Below are 16918 nucleotides of genomic sequence, written 5' to 3' on the forward strand. Positions count from 1 at the left end.
CTAGCTTAGCCGTAGTGTTAAAGGAGATGAAATCCCTCCGGTCAGACTTCAGAACAAAGTTAGACAATATTGACACCCGTCCATAGGCGTCGATTACGCCGGGGACGCCGGGTATGGAAGCATATATGTAGCAAAATTCAAATGGCAATGCAATTTGCAATTCAATAAGTAATTACGTTATGCAATTGACAATGCATTATGCAATTTCATAATGTAATTTGTAAATACGTTATTCAAAGTGTATTTTAAAATGCAAAGTGACAATGCAATCCTCAATTAAATTTGCAAAAGTTATAACAATAAAAATACAATAACATTTTGTCAAATTCTTTGAGTTCCTTTATTCAAATTGAAAAGCTATAGCGTCCCCGTGATTGCAATCCACTTCGCCACGCTCCGTGTGTTGCGATATTCAAATGACATTTCAATCCGCAAAACGGAATCCAAAACGGAATCCAAAGAGGAATCCAAAAAGTCAATATGCAAAGTGGCAAACGTATCAGCCACCAGCGGGAACTACGTCACTTTCTATTGTGTCAGACTGTTTTATGTGTGGGGGGAGGGAGTTCCAGAGCCTGGGTGCTGAACAGCTGAATGACCGGGCACCCATTGTAGTGAGTCGTGATGTGGGGATACATAGTAGTCCAGCAGAGGTTGAGCGGAGGGAGCGGGAGGGAGTGTATTCTTGGAGGAGGTCGCAGAGGTAACTGGGGGCTAGGTTGTGGAGAGCTTTGTAGGTGAGGAGTGGGTGGAGACGGTGGGTCTCCCGACCCTATGTTTCGCACCCAGTGCCTGTAGCACTTTGGAAATCTTTGTGTTTACCACACTGGCGTCAAAACGTACCCGTGAGGATAAGTCGTCTATCCTATCTCCCAGAACACGCACTCTATCTACTGCATCTGTGTCTTCAACACGATTGTTCTCCACATCATCGGCCAAACTTCGGAGCGTATCAATAATCACCATTGGTGACCATGGACCTGACACATACGAACTAGAAGTGAACAAGGAAATTACGAGCAAGTTCCCGCCCAGACGCTGATTGGCTGATACGTTTGCCACTTTGCATATTGACTTTTTGGATTCCTCTTTGGATTCCGTTTTGGATTCCGTTTTGCGGATTGAAATGTCATTTGAATATCGCAACACACGGAGCGTGGCGAAGTGGATTGCAATCACGGGGACGCTATAGCTTTTCAATTTGTATAAAGGAACTCAAAGAATTTGACAAAATGTTATTCTATTTGTATTGTTAGAACTTTTGCAAATTTAATTGAGGATTGCATTGTCACTTTGCATTTTAAAATACAATTTGAATAACGTATTTACAAATTACATTATAAAATTGCATAATGCATTGTCAAATGCATAATGGAATTCCAAATTGCATTGCCATTTGAATTTTGCTACATATATGCTTCCATAGCCGGGGACGCGTCCCCACCAGTTTTCGTAAAGACTAATTTTGTCCCCACCAGAAAAAAAAAAAAAAAAAAAATGAAAAAATATATACATATCGTTTTTTAAAAATGAATGTTTATAGCGCGAGACAGATGCGAACCAATCCACAAAAAAACGATCTGCATACGGCACACAAGCCAGCCGTCAACAATTTGCAACAATTATAACATTTGGATGAGCAGTTCTAGAATGGGGGAGGGGTGGGTGGTACGGTGGGCGGCTCCTTCTCTGTGTAATCTGAACCTGACTGCTTGCTGCGCACCTCCATGGACAATCTGCTGCGGTTGCAGCCTCATGCATTTGAGGAAAGGAGGTCCGGAGGAGGTAACGTAACGTATCTATATTTATTCATGATGATGACAATCTGTACAAACTCCTTTGTCGTAGTTTGACCGAGGGCAGCGAACGATTTATCTTGATAGTTTCTATCATTGAAGCTATAGCCAACATTAGCTTCACTAAGTTCTGATTGACTTAGTTCCTCTCCCTGATCAAATGTAAACAAAGACAGAAGATTGATAACTTAATTGATTTAGCTCTGTCTTATTTATTTATTTTAAAATGCAGTGTTTTCTCCTGTTGCATATTTCTCGAAGAAAGTTGTCCAATCCCGGGTTGCTTTAGACTCACTTCATTTATTATAAGTCGTCGGCATGTTTCGGCATGGTAACTGAAGCTATACGGAGGGAATTGTAGCTAAAGAGTGGAACACGTGTGAGAGATAATAACTCTGGCTACTACGGGACATGGGCAAAGGCCCATGTCCCCTCGCGGGTGTCGCTGCAAATCTCTGGGCCACGGGCAGAGGCCCGTGACCCTACGCGCGTGTGGTTATTAATCTCTGGGGCTCTTCCCCCCGGTCCTCAGGTAGAGACCGCTAAGTGGGCGTGGCCTAGTGGGCGTGGCCGGGGTGCCGTAATGGCTTCGGCTTCTTCGTATATATAAAAGCGCTGCTATCTGTGGCTGGAGCAGCCTCCAATAAGGTATTGCTCCCCTTGTGGCTATGTATAGTATTTACGGCTTATATGTTTGGTCCTGCTTCATTTTGGTCTATGTGTGGGTAGCTTAGATTCTTAAAATACGTAACAATCCCTCCTTGGTCATCTTAGATGACCATACAATAATATTTTAAATCATAAACACCATTTACCACACCGAAAACATAGTCAAATTAGGATCAATCATCAACACGTGTGGAAAACTCTTGAATAGAGGAAAAAACCACAATGCGCTCATAATACTGAGACGTCATTCACCTTGTGGGTCTCATTGGGAATACAGGTCATTATTTAACAATACAACAATGAACATAAATCTTGTTATCATACAATCACATGTCCAAACAGCACACAAACAAAACTATTCATAGAAATCCTGAGCTAATACTTTTGGTTATGTGCTACAAGGCCATACAATTTTCATCATGTGCAAAAGTAAAGTAAAAATTGGTAGTCATAATACAATTTAAAAATTTCAAAATGATTGATAAGCTAACATGGATTTGGGGGGGTTCAGGTGATCTTCGTGTATTGGTGCGCCGGTTCATGTGGGTGGTTTGGGCATGGATTTGGGGGGTTCAGGTGATCTTCGTGTATTGGTGCGCCGGTTCATGTGGGTGGTTTTGGGCTTGTTATTATTGCAGTCATTGTTTTTTCTGTCGCCGTCTGGCCTGTAATTCATGATCCCAAGACTCGTCCCTCCTTGTCAAGGGCTCAACTCGGAGAGGTTACTCCTACATCATGGGAGCCTTCAAACAGGTTCTCCGTCGTCGTCGTGTCAGTAACAGGTGGCCTGTAAAACAATCGCCTCAAGGAAGATCAACTGTACCATTATTAATGCAGCGATTCAGAAATAACGGGTTGCACTCGCAACCAAGCAACATTACACAATAACAAACATAGTCTGGTATGGTTGTTTTAAAATGTGTTATTCAAGTAAATCCGGGATATTGCCTTGCTCGGCGGTGGTAGTTTGTAGGCTCCGGGTGTGTCTGCATCTGGAACTTTTTGCTTCTATTGCAGAAATACAAACTCATGTCCAGCAGTTAGTTGTTCAAAAACATATTTCCATGAATTCTAATTTTAATTGTTTTACAGTATCTACTTTGGTTTAATTTCACACTACATCCCTCCTTGCGCATTGCTTCAGCCATGCGCATTGAATGACAACCAAAGCTAACCACGCCGTAGTTTAACCAAGTTGCTATAACCAAAAAGATGTAAAAGGGAAATAACAATGTTGAAATGTGCATGTTCAATATCACTTCTGTGTTAACCGTATCTCATAATAACAGTTACCTTCATCATACTACCCGTTTGTCCTACACTAACTATGTATATTGGATGACCTAATCTTCATTTATTCTACCTATTGCTCGCATTTGATGTTGTCCACACTTTGATTCACTCCTATGTACATCGCATACCACATCAAACGTGAATACGCCTTATTAAATCGCCACTTTCTGCATACCACATCAAACGTGAATATGTCTTAGCAAAGTGACTTATTTTATAGCTATACATGTCCCGGACACGTTCATTACTATTTCCAAAACAGTTTTTTTAGCTACGCAGGTCCCAGACCTAACTATACCATTACATGAACAGTATTTATTATTATAATTATCTAGTTTTTTGTTGGTCAACATCAAATCGATACATTAATTCAACCTTCTGACTTACCGACCTACCCGATTTCTCCCCGTGTGAGCCCGCGAATGACACCTCTCCCGGGGCCTCCCCATGAGCCCCACCGCCACCACTCCCCGTGTGAGCCCGCGATTGTACTCTCCCGGAGCCTCCCATTGAGCTCCACCGTTACCACCTCAGAACTCTGCAGGAACGATTAGTCGATTAACGCGTGGCTCGGAGGCTCCTCAAGGAGTGCAACAATCCTACGTCTTGACACCTGGTGCAGTCGACGTGTGGCTCGGGGGCTCCCAGGAAGTGCCACAATCCTACGTCTGACACCTGGTGAATCTTGAGCTAGGTCAATCAAAACCGTCTAAACTAGGTAGAATAAAGAGTCATCCAAACTTACAACAATTATGCACATCTTGGTATTAAATATATGGTGATATTCTATAAACAAAACAAAAACTGAACCTAAAAGAAAAATTCAGAAGTTATCGTTTGAAACAAATGTTATTGTAATTGAACTACAGCAGTTGAGCTAACTCCCGCCTTGTGCACCGGTTAAAACCATTATTAATTAAACATTATTTTAACAGTTGAACCCCGTGTCTATTTGAACCATCCTGGTTCCCTAATCAATGTGCATGACACAACCCGTGTCTATTGCACTCCTGTTTTGATACACAAAACGCATGTTGAATAGACAGAAGGGCTTAGCAACCTGAAAAACATAATGTCTGAGGCATTCGTTACTGCATATACTGCTATTTCCTGAAGAGAGAGAGAGAGAATATTAAGATCAATGCACACAAACACAGGTCGCAAAGGCTAAATTTACATCCTGGTTCCAACACATGGCTAGGTGTGAGGGTTTGAGGGTTTGAAGGGGTAAGGGGCAATTTAACTAACAATAGAGAGGCGAGTTGCCTTCTCAGGGGGATGGGGGGGGGGGGGGGGGGGTGGGGGGGGTCTGACTACTGGAACTGTGAAGACTGGGGACAAAGGGAGTGGGGGGGTTTCACGAGCGAGAGAGAGGAAGAGGGAGAGAGAATGTAACACCGTAGTTGGACTCCCCGCTGCTCTTGGTCTCTGCAAGACCCAAGATGGCGGACGTCTGGACAAAGGAAACCCACGTCACGAAGACGCCCGTCTCTTTAACACCACGTGGTTACACTCTACGGCTGCAGTTCTATACTAATCAAAATTGGCACATTAGACTTAACTGAACCGGAGGAATCAATCCAATTCGAACATCCTTGGCCAGCCTCCGTTTTAATATGCAACTAAGCTAGATTAACGTTAAAAACCTGACCTTTCCTCCCCCCACCGTAAAGAGTTTGGAAGTTATGGTCGGTAATAAATATACCTTATGGTGGCCCGGCTTAACTTCGAGACATTCACCAATTACCTTATGATGGTCTCGCTTAACTTCGAGATATTCATCATATAACACAAAAACCACCTACATGTGGTACAGGACAGACACAGAGACAGAGACAGACAGACAGACATAACACACCGGGGGTCCCTTTGTGCAGGCTAACCATTGCCTATCAACAGCCAGGAGCGCCCAGGTAAACAAAGGGATGGGAGAGGGGGATTACTCGTGTGTAGGGGGCCTGGAGGGGGGGGGGCGGTGGGGACTTCACGTGTGTAGGGGGTCAGGGGGTAACGACCGGAAACGGTGGCTAAAACAAATTTACCACCTAAATGTTCTTATAAACCATCCTATTTCAGATTTAATCTTTAAAACAATGAGTTATACTTACCTCAGGACGTGCGGGCCCTGTTGAAGTTGTTTTAGCGTCGCGCCCGCCGGGATTTCTCGGGACTTCCTTCCAAACGTCTCGGGTCACAAAGTATGGTGCATATTTCTCGAAGAAAGTTGTCCAATCCCGGGTTGCTTTAGACTCGACTTCATTTATTATAAGTCGTACGGCATGTTTCGGCATGGTAACTGAAGCTATAACGGAGGGAATTGTTAGCTAAAGAGTGGAACACGTGTGAGAGATAATAACTCTGGCTACTACGGGACATGGGCAAAGGCCCATGTCCCCTCGCGGGTGTCGCTGCAAATCTCTGGGCCACGGGCAGAGGCCCGTGACCCTACGCGCGTGTGGTTATTAATCTCTGGGGCTCTTCCCCCCCGGTCCTCAGGTAGAGACCGCTAAGTGGGCGTGGCCTAGTGGGCGTGGCCGGGGTGCCGTAATGGCTTTCGGCTTCTTCGTATATATAAAAGCGCTGCTATCTGTGGCTGGAGCAGCCTCCAATAAGGTATTGCTCCCCTTGTGCTATGTATAGTATTTACGGCTTATATGTTTGGTCCTGCTTCATTTTGGTCTATGTGTGGGTAGCTTAGATTCTTAAAATACGTAACACTCCTTTTAGGAACTTGTTTCTGCCAACTCACCTCTTCATTGCCATCTACCAGTTCCTGCCTTTCATTAAGCTCTGATGTTCCTTATAAATAAATAAAAATGTGTTAACTCAATTGATTATGCCCTCTATTTTATGAGATTTATGTGGTGTGCAAACAAAAGTCTTGTAACCTTTATTGTAATGATTTGACCACTATGACGGTATGTTGGTTGTGGTATATGTTCAATATACCACATATATCAATATCAATATTGTAATTGGTTTTTGACAAAATATTGGTTTGGAGTGTGGCGGTTGCCTGGGTACCATGGTTGTTTACTTGGTACAAAGTAATATGGATGATTTACGACCATCTAGTGGGGAGTCTGAAAACTGCTAACTAAGACGTCATTGATAATGAAAATAAAATAAATCATTCGTACTGTTGTAAATTCAAAATGATGTAAATAGGAAAGCTAAACGTTGAAGCACATAGGGCAAAACACTCCAGTAGCACTAGGCATGCTAGCCAACAGTGTGTTGCGCTGGTAGAGGCTAGCTAGCTAAAAAAAACTCAAGAATTACAATATATTTCTAGAATAAATATTAATTTAGACTGAGCTCATAAGACACTAGCACACTTACTGTGCATGTCAGCTTAAATTGCTTGGCTTTAAAAAAAGCTCTGATGTCCTGTCCACTCCTTTTTGACATTTTGCTGTATAATTAACTAGGTAGGATCAGAGAATGTCGGGCTCTGGTTGTATCGCTCTCTCGTATTTTTTCAGTTGTGACTAGATGTCCCTCTGCGGCACCGTAGTTGTGGATTATTTTCGTATGAGGTGCCAGCCTGACTTGGACAATGAATGAGATATTAATACCAATACTCTATGGATGGTATGCAATGATGAGGCATCAGACAGTCAATTAATTTTAGCCTGAATACATAGGTAAAAAGCACCAGACCGCTAGTAGGCTACCATGGATGGAACAGTGTCAGAGCGAAAACCTGTTGAACTAAATGGATGTGGTTAGGCAGCAGGCACGCAGGCTACACCGCGGGGATACATCTGCAGACCACTGGCACGTTAATAAAGGTAAGATGCGATATTTATTGCTTAAGATTTGCTGGTACTTTGGCGAGATCTTTGTGTTTTTTGCCCTCATGTGGTCAGCTGTGTTTAACTGAAATAGTACTACTAGCCATAGCCCTCCAAGTAGCCTAACTTAAATTATCCAGTGTTAGCGTTCTTACGGTGTTGGGTATAGACTAGTGGAGATTACGATAGTGAGTCGGTGGAGTCAGTCTCTTGTTGACTCAAAGTGACTTTTGGTCATTCGCTTTGCTTGAATTATGGAATGATTGTGTGTTGGTGGTGGGGGGGGAGTGCATGGGTTTTGGTCATGATGCCATGTAGATTGGATGGATGGGTGTTTGTGAATTGAGAACAGCCAGCTCATGATGTGATATAAGCGTTGAGATAGTATTATTTTTAGCTTTTTCGATCTTCACTTTGTAGTGCTGTGTGTATACGTTTGCCCCTTCTGACTTAACACGTAGGGATAAGCGCACTCTTCTGTTTATTTTGGTAGAGCTCATGTCATGTCAACGTCACATTGAGTGCATCATGGAGGCAGAACATTGTGGGTCTCATGTCCAATGCTTTTTGAAAACGCTTTCCTTCATAAAACGTGTCAGAACATATTTTTTTGTAAAAATCTTATTAATTAGTAGCTACACGGTATCCCGTCTTCAGAACCTTTCATGACCTGCGCTAAAGAAAAAGAAGGTGCATCCACCAGCACTTCTAAAAATGCATTCCAGATTGCGTCTCTGTCCCCACCACATTTCAAACCAAACTGACGCCAATGCACCCGTCTGACCAGCATGGCAAACTCGATGGCTGCATTGGAATGCAATGTAACAGGGACGTTTCTTCCAATGTAACACGCATTGAGGAGGCTGAACGCTGCATACACGAGGCAGAAATAACACTGGGAAAAACTGAAGTCGAACTAGACTCCGCCACCAAGAGAATCCCCTACCTTGAATCCAAAACCGATGACTTGGAAAGCCGGGACAGGAGAAAGAACCTACGACTGTTGGGTGTACGAGAGGGAGCCGAGGGCCGACAGTCACTCTTCGACTTCATCAACAGCGAGTTACCGGGATGGCTGAATAACGACAGAACATTCACCTTGGAGCTGTTACACCGCTCTCTAGCATCTGGGAAGCCCAATCAAAACAGAGCGATTCTCATCCGCTACCTCAACTTCCAAGAGAAGGAGTTTGTTTATCGGGAATCAAGACTGCAAGAAATCGTTCATGACGGGGCCAAGATCAGGTTCATGCAGGATCTCACTGCAGAGACTGTCCGGACCCGCCGTAGATTTAACTCTGTTACAAAGCTGTTTGTTGATATCGATGCTTTCCGCGGATTTCAACACAACCCCTGCAAGCTCAGAGTGCTTCATAATGGAAGGATTCATCTTTTTGTGACACCGCAAGAGGCTGAAACATTTTACAAAAGCATCCAGCCACCAGTGTGATCTCCACAGGTATGTGCGTGATCCAGATATGTATATAATATAAGTTAGCCTTTGTGAGATAACAACTGTCAATGTATACAGCTGAGTTATGTGTGTGGGAGAACACACATATTTTCTTTTCGAGTGTGACCTTTTTTATTTTTTGTTAAAATATCTTTGCAGGCAGAGTGCTCTTGTTTAGGCCACATATTTAGCAGCTGTGGTTGATTAGAATAGGCCTACAGAATATGCATGTTATTGTATAGGCCAGGTTTGGTATATATACTGTAGCGCCGGGGTTATGTTTGTTGTTTTGTTATACGACTGCTATCGGTTGATGTGTTCCCATCATGCTTTGCGGTGCGGAAGTTCGGGGAGGAGTTAAAAAGACGTTGAGCTTTGTTGTGGTTACGGGGTGCTCGTTGAGCTTTGTTGTGGTTACGGTGGACTCTGGATATTTCAATAAAGTCACTAAAAGAATATAGCACGCCTCTGCTTTTGATATTCACAACATTGGTGTCAGAGGGGGGATTTTATAAAAACAATACCCCCTACGAAGGTGCGATGTCAAGAAGCTATTTAGCGAAGAAAATCAACGAGATTGAAGTTCTTCTTCAGCGTCTCGGCGAAGATCTTCCTGCGGAGGTGAGTGATCGACCCGACGGTGCCAGTGCTCCCCGCCGCCATGCAAGAGTGCTGACGAGTGACCAGCGCAGAGAGACTGCCACCACTGACCTACACCACGAGGAGAGGGCGTCGCTGACCGCCGCCGTCAGGAGGACGCCACTGACCGGAGCTGAGAGCTTACCGCTGCTCACCGCCGCCATGGAGAGGACGTCGCAGACCGATGCGGAGAGCTCGCCGTCGATCTTCGCCGCCGAGAGGATGTCGCCAACCGCCGCTGCTGCCAGCATGCCCATCGCTAGCCCAGCACCACGGGACACCTTCAAGCTCCTGCGATACGCCGGCATTACAGCCCTGGAGCAGTACCTAGCGCAAGTTGGACTGGTTGCAGCGAATAACCAGTGGAACAACCAAGCCACTGCTGCCCACATTGCTCTAGCACTAGAGGGGAAGGCGCAGCAGGTCTTACTCGATCTTACGCCCACCGAGCGACTAGACTACGCGATACTGGCGGCTGCGTTGGAACGACGCTTTGGCAAACGGGTTTCAAAGGACAACATGCGGGACCAGCTGACCTGCCGGCGCCACCAAGAGGGAGAGACGCTGGGTACTTATGCCGCAGATGTGCGCTTCTATGCATGTCGGGGCTACCCCACGTTTGAGGAAGCAGCCCTTGAGGAGCTAGCCCTGGGCGCCTTCATCCATGGCCTCACACCAGAGAGACTGAAAGAACACCTCTGCATCATTGCACTGACCAGCCTCAACGCTGCGCTGGATGAGGCAGAGAGGGTGGAGGCTGTTATGATCCCATGCAAAAGACCAGGTCCCCAGGTGTGCCGGGCCGACGTCAGCGATGAAAAATGGAATGTCGAGGGTCGTCTTACAGGCTCGTCCATCGCTAACTCGACCAGACCGATGTCGACCAACCCACGGGTCCTGGGAACGCCGTTTCAACGACCCGTGCTGGCGCTGTGGAGAGGTTGGGCACTGGGCCCTGGACCGCCTCTCCCCCGCACCAAAACACCACAGAGCCCCACAGTCGGGAAACTAATGCGGGTAGGCACCCTGGGGAGACTGCCACCCGTCCAACCGACCATAGACCCCATTGAGAACAACAACAAGATTGGTAGAGTGGGCCACGCACCCGGCCTCGACCTCCTCTGTTCCGTGAAGGGACACCCCTGCTGGGTCCTCGTGGACACGGGCTCCACCATCTCCATTGTGCGCCCAGGGGGTGCTTCCAGAGACAGGATGGACTCCCACCGACTGTAAGATCCGAACAGTGACCGAAGAACTAGCTGGGATGCTGGGGAAAATCCCGCTGCCAGTGACGGTGGGGAACACCGAAACCACCCACAAGTTTTGGGTGGCCGGACGGTCGGTCTGGATCTACTGACTCGTTGGGGGGCTAGGGTGGATGTGTCAAGGAACACCATTCACTTCGGCACGGAGACGCTGACCCTCCAGCGCCGTCAAGGGGGGAAGATAGGGTGTACACAAGCCCAGCTGTGTTCACCAGGCGCCACACCATCACCGCCGCCATCCCCTGAGACGACAACAGCGACCTCCGTGGAGGCTACGACTCCTCAGCCCCCATCGTCAGATGTTGACAACGCGATCCAGAAACTGTACCAGTGGAGCAGTGAAGGACTCGATGCTCAGCAGAGTCAACAGCTGCGAGACCTGCTCCAGCAGTTTACAGATATTTTTGCTGCACAAAATCAAGACTGCACCCAAACTTACCTGGTGCAGCACTCAATTGACACTGGCACAGCCCTGCCCATTAGACTGCGAGCCCGCCGACTAGTGTTCGCCAAACAAGAAGCAGCAGAGCAGATGATCCGGGAGATGGCTGAGGCGGGGCTGATAGAGCCATCCAACAGCCCCTGGGCTCCCCCTGCCCTCCTGGTCAAAAAGAAGGACGACACCTGGAGGTTCTGTGTGGACTATCCTCACTTGAACAATGTAACCAGAAAGGACTCTTATCCCTTGCCCCGCATCGATGACGCCTTGGACAAAGTCGCAGGGTCTCAGTGGTTCAGCACACTAGACCTGCGGAGCGGCTACTGGCAGGTGGAGCGGGCACCAGATGCAAGACCCAAGACAACTTTCACCATCGACCAAGGGCTCTGGCAGTTCAGGGTGATGCCCTTTGGTCTCTGCAATGCTCCCGCCAGTTGCATTGCAGTTGAGGCGGTCAAACACTTTCGACCCTACCTCTACGGCCAGCGGTTCCTTCTCCGGATGGACCACGCGTCCCTGACCTGGTTGCTCAGCTTCAAGGAGCCTGAGGGTCAGGTGGCCCGGTGGATCGAGGCCCTACAGGACTATGATTTTGAATTCCAACACCGAGCTGGGCGTCTGCACAGCAATGCATATGGCCTGTCCCAACGCCCCTGTGAGGACTGCAGACACTGTGAACGCCAGGAGGAGCGAGATGGAGCTACTCTCCAGGTAGATGCCACGGGACAGGTAAGGCCAGTTGAAGGTTGGCTGACTGCAATGGAAGACCAGGAGTGGCAGGCGGCACAGGACAGTGACCCCACACTGGCCAGGGTGGGACAGTGGGTTGACAACCAGGCAGGCCCCCCCCAGCAGGCTGTCTCTGCCTTGTCCGTGGAAACCAAGACCTACTACTCAGTGGGCCACCCTGGCACGGCGTGATGGACTGCTTTACAGGGTCTGGCATGCACCAGGTTGGGGGAGAGATGTGTGGCAGTTACTGGTGCCCAAGGAATGGCACCAATGGGTGCTACATGCAGTCCACGGTTCGGTGGGGGCAGGACACTACGGGGTGGCCAAGACCCTCAACAAGCTGCGCCAGCGTTTCTACTGGCCTGGTTGCAGGAAGGACACAGAGCTTTTCGTTCACTGCTGTGACTCCTGCACTGCTAAGAAGGGGCCGACTGGACCTTTCCATGCCCCTTTGCAGCAATATCAGGTGGGGGCCCCCATGAAGCGGGTTGGGTTGGACATCCTGGGCCCATTCCCCATCACAGACAGTGGGCACCGCTACGTCCTCGTGGCCATGGACTATTTCACTAAGTGGCCGGAGGAGTGCGGTGACCACAGCCGAGCGTCTGGTGTGTGAGATGTTCTGTCAGTTCGGGGCACCTCAAGAACTACACAGCGATCAGGGGCGGAACTTTATGGCTCAAGTCTTTGCTGAGGTGTGCAAACGCATGGGGGTTAGCAAGACCAGGACGACGCCCCTCCACCCCCAGAGCGATGGGCTAGTGGAGCGGTTCAACCGGACACTTGCCACGCAACTGGCCATCATCACCTCACGACACCAGCGAGACTGGGACCGCCGCCTACCCCTTGTCCTGTGGGCTTATCGCTCAGCGGTGCAAGAGAGCACGGGGTGCACGCCAGCCACACTTATGTTCGGCAGAGAGCTGCGGACACCTGTGGACCTAGCCTTCGGCACCCCCCCCGACACTGATCTCCCCAAGATACCAGGCTTCGAGTACCTGCGGGACATCCAGCAGCGTCTGGCAGAGGCTCACGAGTTTGCCAGGCAGCGTCAGGAACAGGCGGGGGCACGACAAAAGCGGGGGTATGACCTCCGTTGCCTAACCCTCTTTTTGTTTTGTGGGATCGAACAACATCACAACGCTACCAATTGTTCAGGTAGAAACTAATGGACAACATGCAACAAAGTAATTTGGATATTGAAGTAATAAGTTGGAATGTCCGAGGTATGACAAAACTGGCTAAACTTAAACAGGTGTTGAACCGGATAAAATACCTGAAATCTAAAATAGTCTTTCTACAAGTATCACATTTGAATGCCTCCGACATACATCGTTTGACCAAAAGATGGCCTGGTCAAGTGTTTCATGTTTCATTAAATACCTATGCAAGGGGTGTGGTAATTTTCATACATAGATCTATCCCATTTCAAGTTACAGTTAAAGTTAAAGTTATCCAAGACCCATTACTGTTTCAGGCAATATTTTGAAGCAAAACCGTAATCTTATAAATGTTTATGGTCCTAACGAAGACAACCCCTCTTTTTTTTAAAGAATATTTCTCACTATTTCTGCTTTGGAGGGACTTACCATTATCGGAGGGGATTTTAACTGCGCCCTCGATCCAGTGCTAGACAGATCAACCCAAACTGATGCAACGCATGTGCGAACTAGAAAAACACTGACCAACTACATGAAAGATCTAAGATTAATTGAAATATGGAGAACAAAAAACCCTAGTGATATACAATACTCTTGTTACTCAAGCTCATATTAAACTCACTCACGAATCGACTACCTTTTGATTTCTATGGAACTATTGTCTAATGTTAAAAAATGCTGATACAATAGTATTCTAATTAGCGACCATGCAATAGTCTTTATGGCGATCCAGATTCTAGGTAGATTCAAATATTAGATTCAACCTAATTTTTAATTAAACACAGATGAAACTACAGCCAGCATCAGGTGGGAGGCGTACAAGCTCTAAAACTGAACAGCTCAACCAAGAGTTTCGAACTTTAGAAACCCAAATTAAAATAGTTGAAACTGAAATGTATAACGATAATGAACCAAAAAAATTACACAATCTGTCTGTTCTGAGGGCCAAATATGATAAATTATCATCTGACAACGTAGCTAGAAGTCTAATGTGGACTAAACAAACACATTACGACCAAGGGAAGAAAGCAGGCAAATTACTAGCTCGGAAAATAAAGAAAATTCAAGCAGAAAGAACAATTAGTAGTATAAAATTAATAACTGGCAATCTGACCACGGACCCCTTATAGATAAATAATAATTTCAGGGACTTCTATGAAATGTTGTATAAATCAGAAACTGCAGAAAATGTAACAGAGCAGAATGCATTCCTTGACCAATTAACATCTCAGAAGATATCAGATGATGAAAAATCTATATTAGATAGCCCATTAACAGCAATGGAACTTTATGGAGCAATAGGGAACATTAATAGTGGTAAAGCACCAGGCCCAGATGGGTTTCCGATTGAATTTTTATAAAATATTTCAAATGCAACTTGTGAAACCACTTCTTGACATGTATAAAGAATCGTTCACTGTAGGGACCCTCCCAGATTCATTAAGATTAGCTCTAATTACCCTCATATTAAAACCAAACAAGCCCCCAACCAAATGCTCGTCCTACAGACCAATACGTTGAATGGGATGTGACACGAAAATACTCTGTAAGGCCCTTTCAAGCAGATTGGAGAAATATCTCCCTCAGTTGATTAACGATGACCCACAAGGTTTTACACAAAAAAGACAAGGTTACCATAATATAAGAAGAGTGTTGAATATTCTCCATGAGAAATACAATGCAACAGACACTGCAATGTTATCAGTAGATGCTTGTCAATCATTTGACAGGATAGAGTGGTGTTACCTTTTTAATATACTCCCAAGATTTGGACTAGGCAAGAATTTTCTTAAGTGGACTCGACTACTATACACAAATCCAACTGTTGAAATATTAACTAACAACATCATATCAAAACCCTTCAGTTTACAGAGATCTACTACCAGACCGGGTTGTCCCCTGTCCCCCTTATTATTTACTTTGGCAGTCAAGCCACTAGCTATGGCCGTACAAACCCATACAGGAATATCAGGCATTACGGTTGGTGGAATAGAACATCGCATTTCCTTATTTGCAGACAATATAATTTTTTTCTTGACAAAACTAAAAAAATTGTATTCCTAATTTTTAGCATTTTGGAGGGTTTTCTGGATATAAAATGACCAACTCGAAATCAGTACTAATGTTTTTTAATAAGGAAGAAAGACATAATCCTAGTATACATATCACATTTGTGTCAACAATTGAGGGTTTTAGGTATTTAGGTGTAACAATTACCCCTGAACTAAGTAATATAATTTCAGCAAACTATGACCCCTTGTTAGAAAGAGTAACCGATGCACTTAATCGCTCGTCCACATTGCCTATATGATCGGACGAATAAATGTAATAAAAATTACTGTCCTACCACAATTCTTACACTATTTTCAGACAATCCCACTGCCATTACTAAAGATGTTCTATGATAAACTTGACAAATTGTTGAGCCGATTCATCTGGTATGATAGGAGAGCCCGAATTTGCCTAAAGTTATCGCACTTGCCTAATGAAAGAGGAGGTCTTAATCTACCCAATTTTAGTACTATATGGCTGCTCAGCTAACCGCAGCATCATATTATTTTTGTATGACTGAACTTCCTTCCTGGGTATAGATTGAACAAGCATCAACGTCAGAACTAGCACTAAGTTTATATCTAAACTCCTCGGTAATTGAGAAATTGAAAAAAACATACAAAAGATCCTTTCATTAAAAACAAGATTTCAGTTTCGTATGCTGCACACAAACATGTAGGTGACATGCCTGAATTAACTCGATTTACTCCTGTTTGGGGTATTGAACAGTTTACACCTGGCAAAAAGGATGGCACGTTTAGGCTATGGAATACCAAAGGCATCCAGAAAATAATGGATCTGTATGTAGATGGAGCTTTGCTTTCTTTCGATCATTTATGTCAGCGATACCAAATCCCAATAAAAACACTTTTTCAAGTATTTACAATTAAAAAGCTACCTGTCAGGATTTCTGGAAAGAAGTTATGAAATGTTTGTCAAACATGAACAGATAATGGATCCACCCCCTTTATCAAAACTAACGCTTGGAAAATAGACATAAAAGAAGATATAGATGAGATAGACTGGAATAAAGCTTGATTTAAACTATACTTCAGTATAAATGGCTTATGAGAACATACTTAACTCCTGTAAAGCTTCATTATATGTCTGCTAATATTCCAGATGTGTGTTCTAAACGTGTCGATGAAAAAGGAACTATATTCCATTGTCTATTGTTCAAGGATTTCTGGAAAGAAGTTATGAAATGTTTGTCAGAGATGTTTAAAATCTGGGTCCCTTTGGATCCTAAATTGTGTGTGCTTGGAGTGTACCCAAAAGACTTTCCACATGTGTCAAAGACTAGACTACTGGACTTTGGACTGCTTCAAGCAAGGAGAGCCATTGCACTCTGTTGGAAAAATGTGGATCCTCCAACACTGGCAATGTGGATTAAAGAGCTGTCAAACTGTATTGGACTAGAAAGACTAACGTATATTGCTAAGGGCAAGCGGAAATACTTTATTAAGCTATGCATGCACTGTAAAAAATAAAAAGTTGGGCAAACTCAAAATTGCAAGGCAACTTACTGCAATCAATTTTTGAGTTTTGAGCCCATCAAAAACGTGATTTTCTTCTTTAAACAAACTTGAAAGTTAGAGTTATACCAACTAAGATTTTGATATT

The sequence above is a fragment of the Gadus chalcogrammus genome, chromosome 22 (genome assembly GCF_026213295.1).
Source record: "Gadus chalcogrammus isolate NIFS_2021 chromosome 22, NIFS_Gcha_1.0, whole genome shotgun sequence".
Classification (NCBI taxonomy): domain Eukaryota; kingdom Metazoa; phylum Chordata; class Actinopteri; order Gadiformes; family Gadidae; genus Gadus; species Gadus chalcogrammus.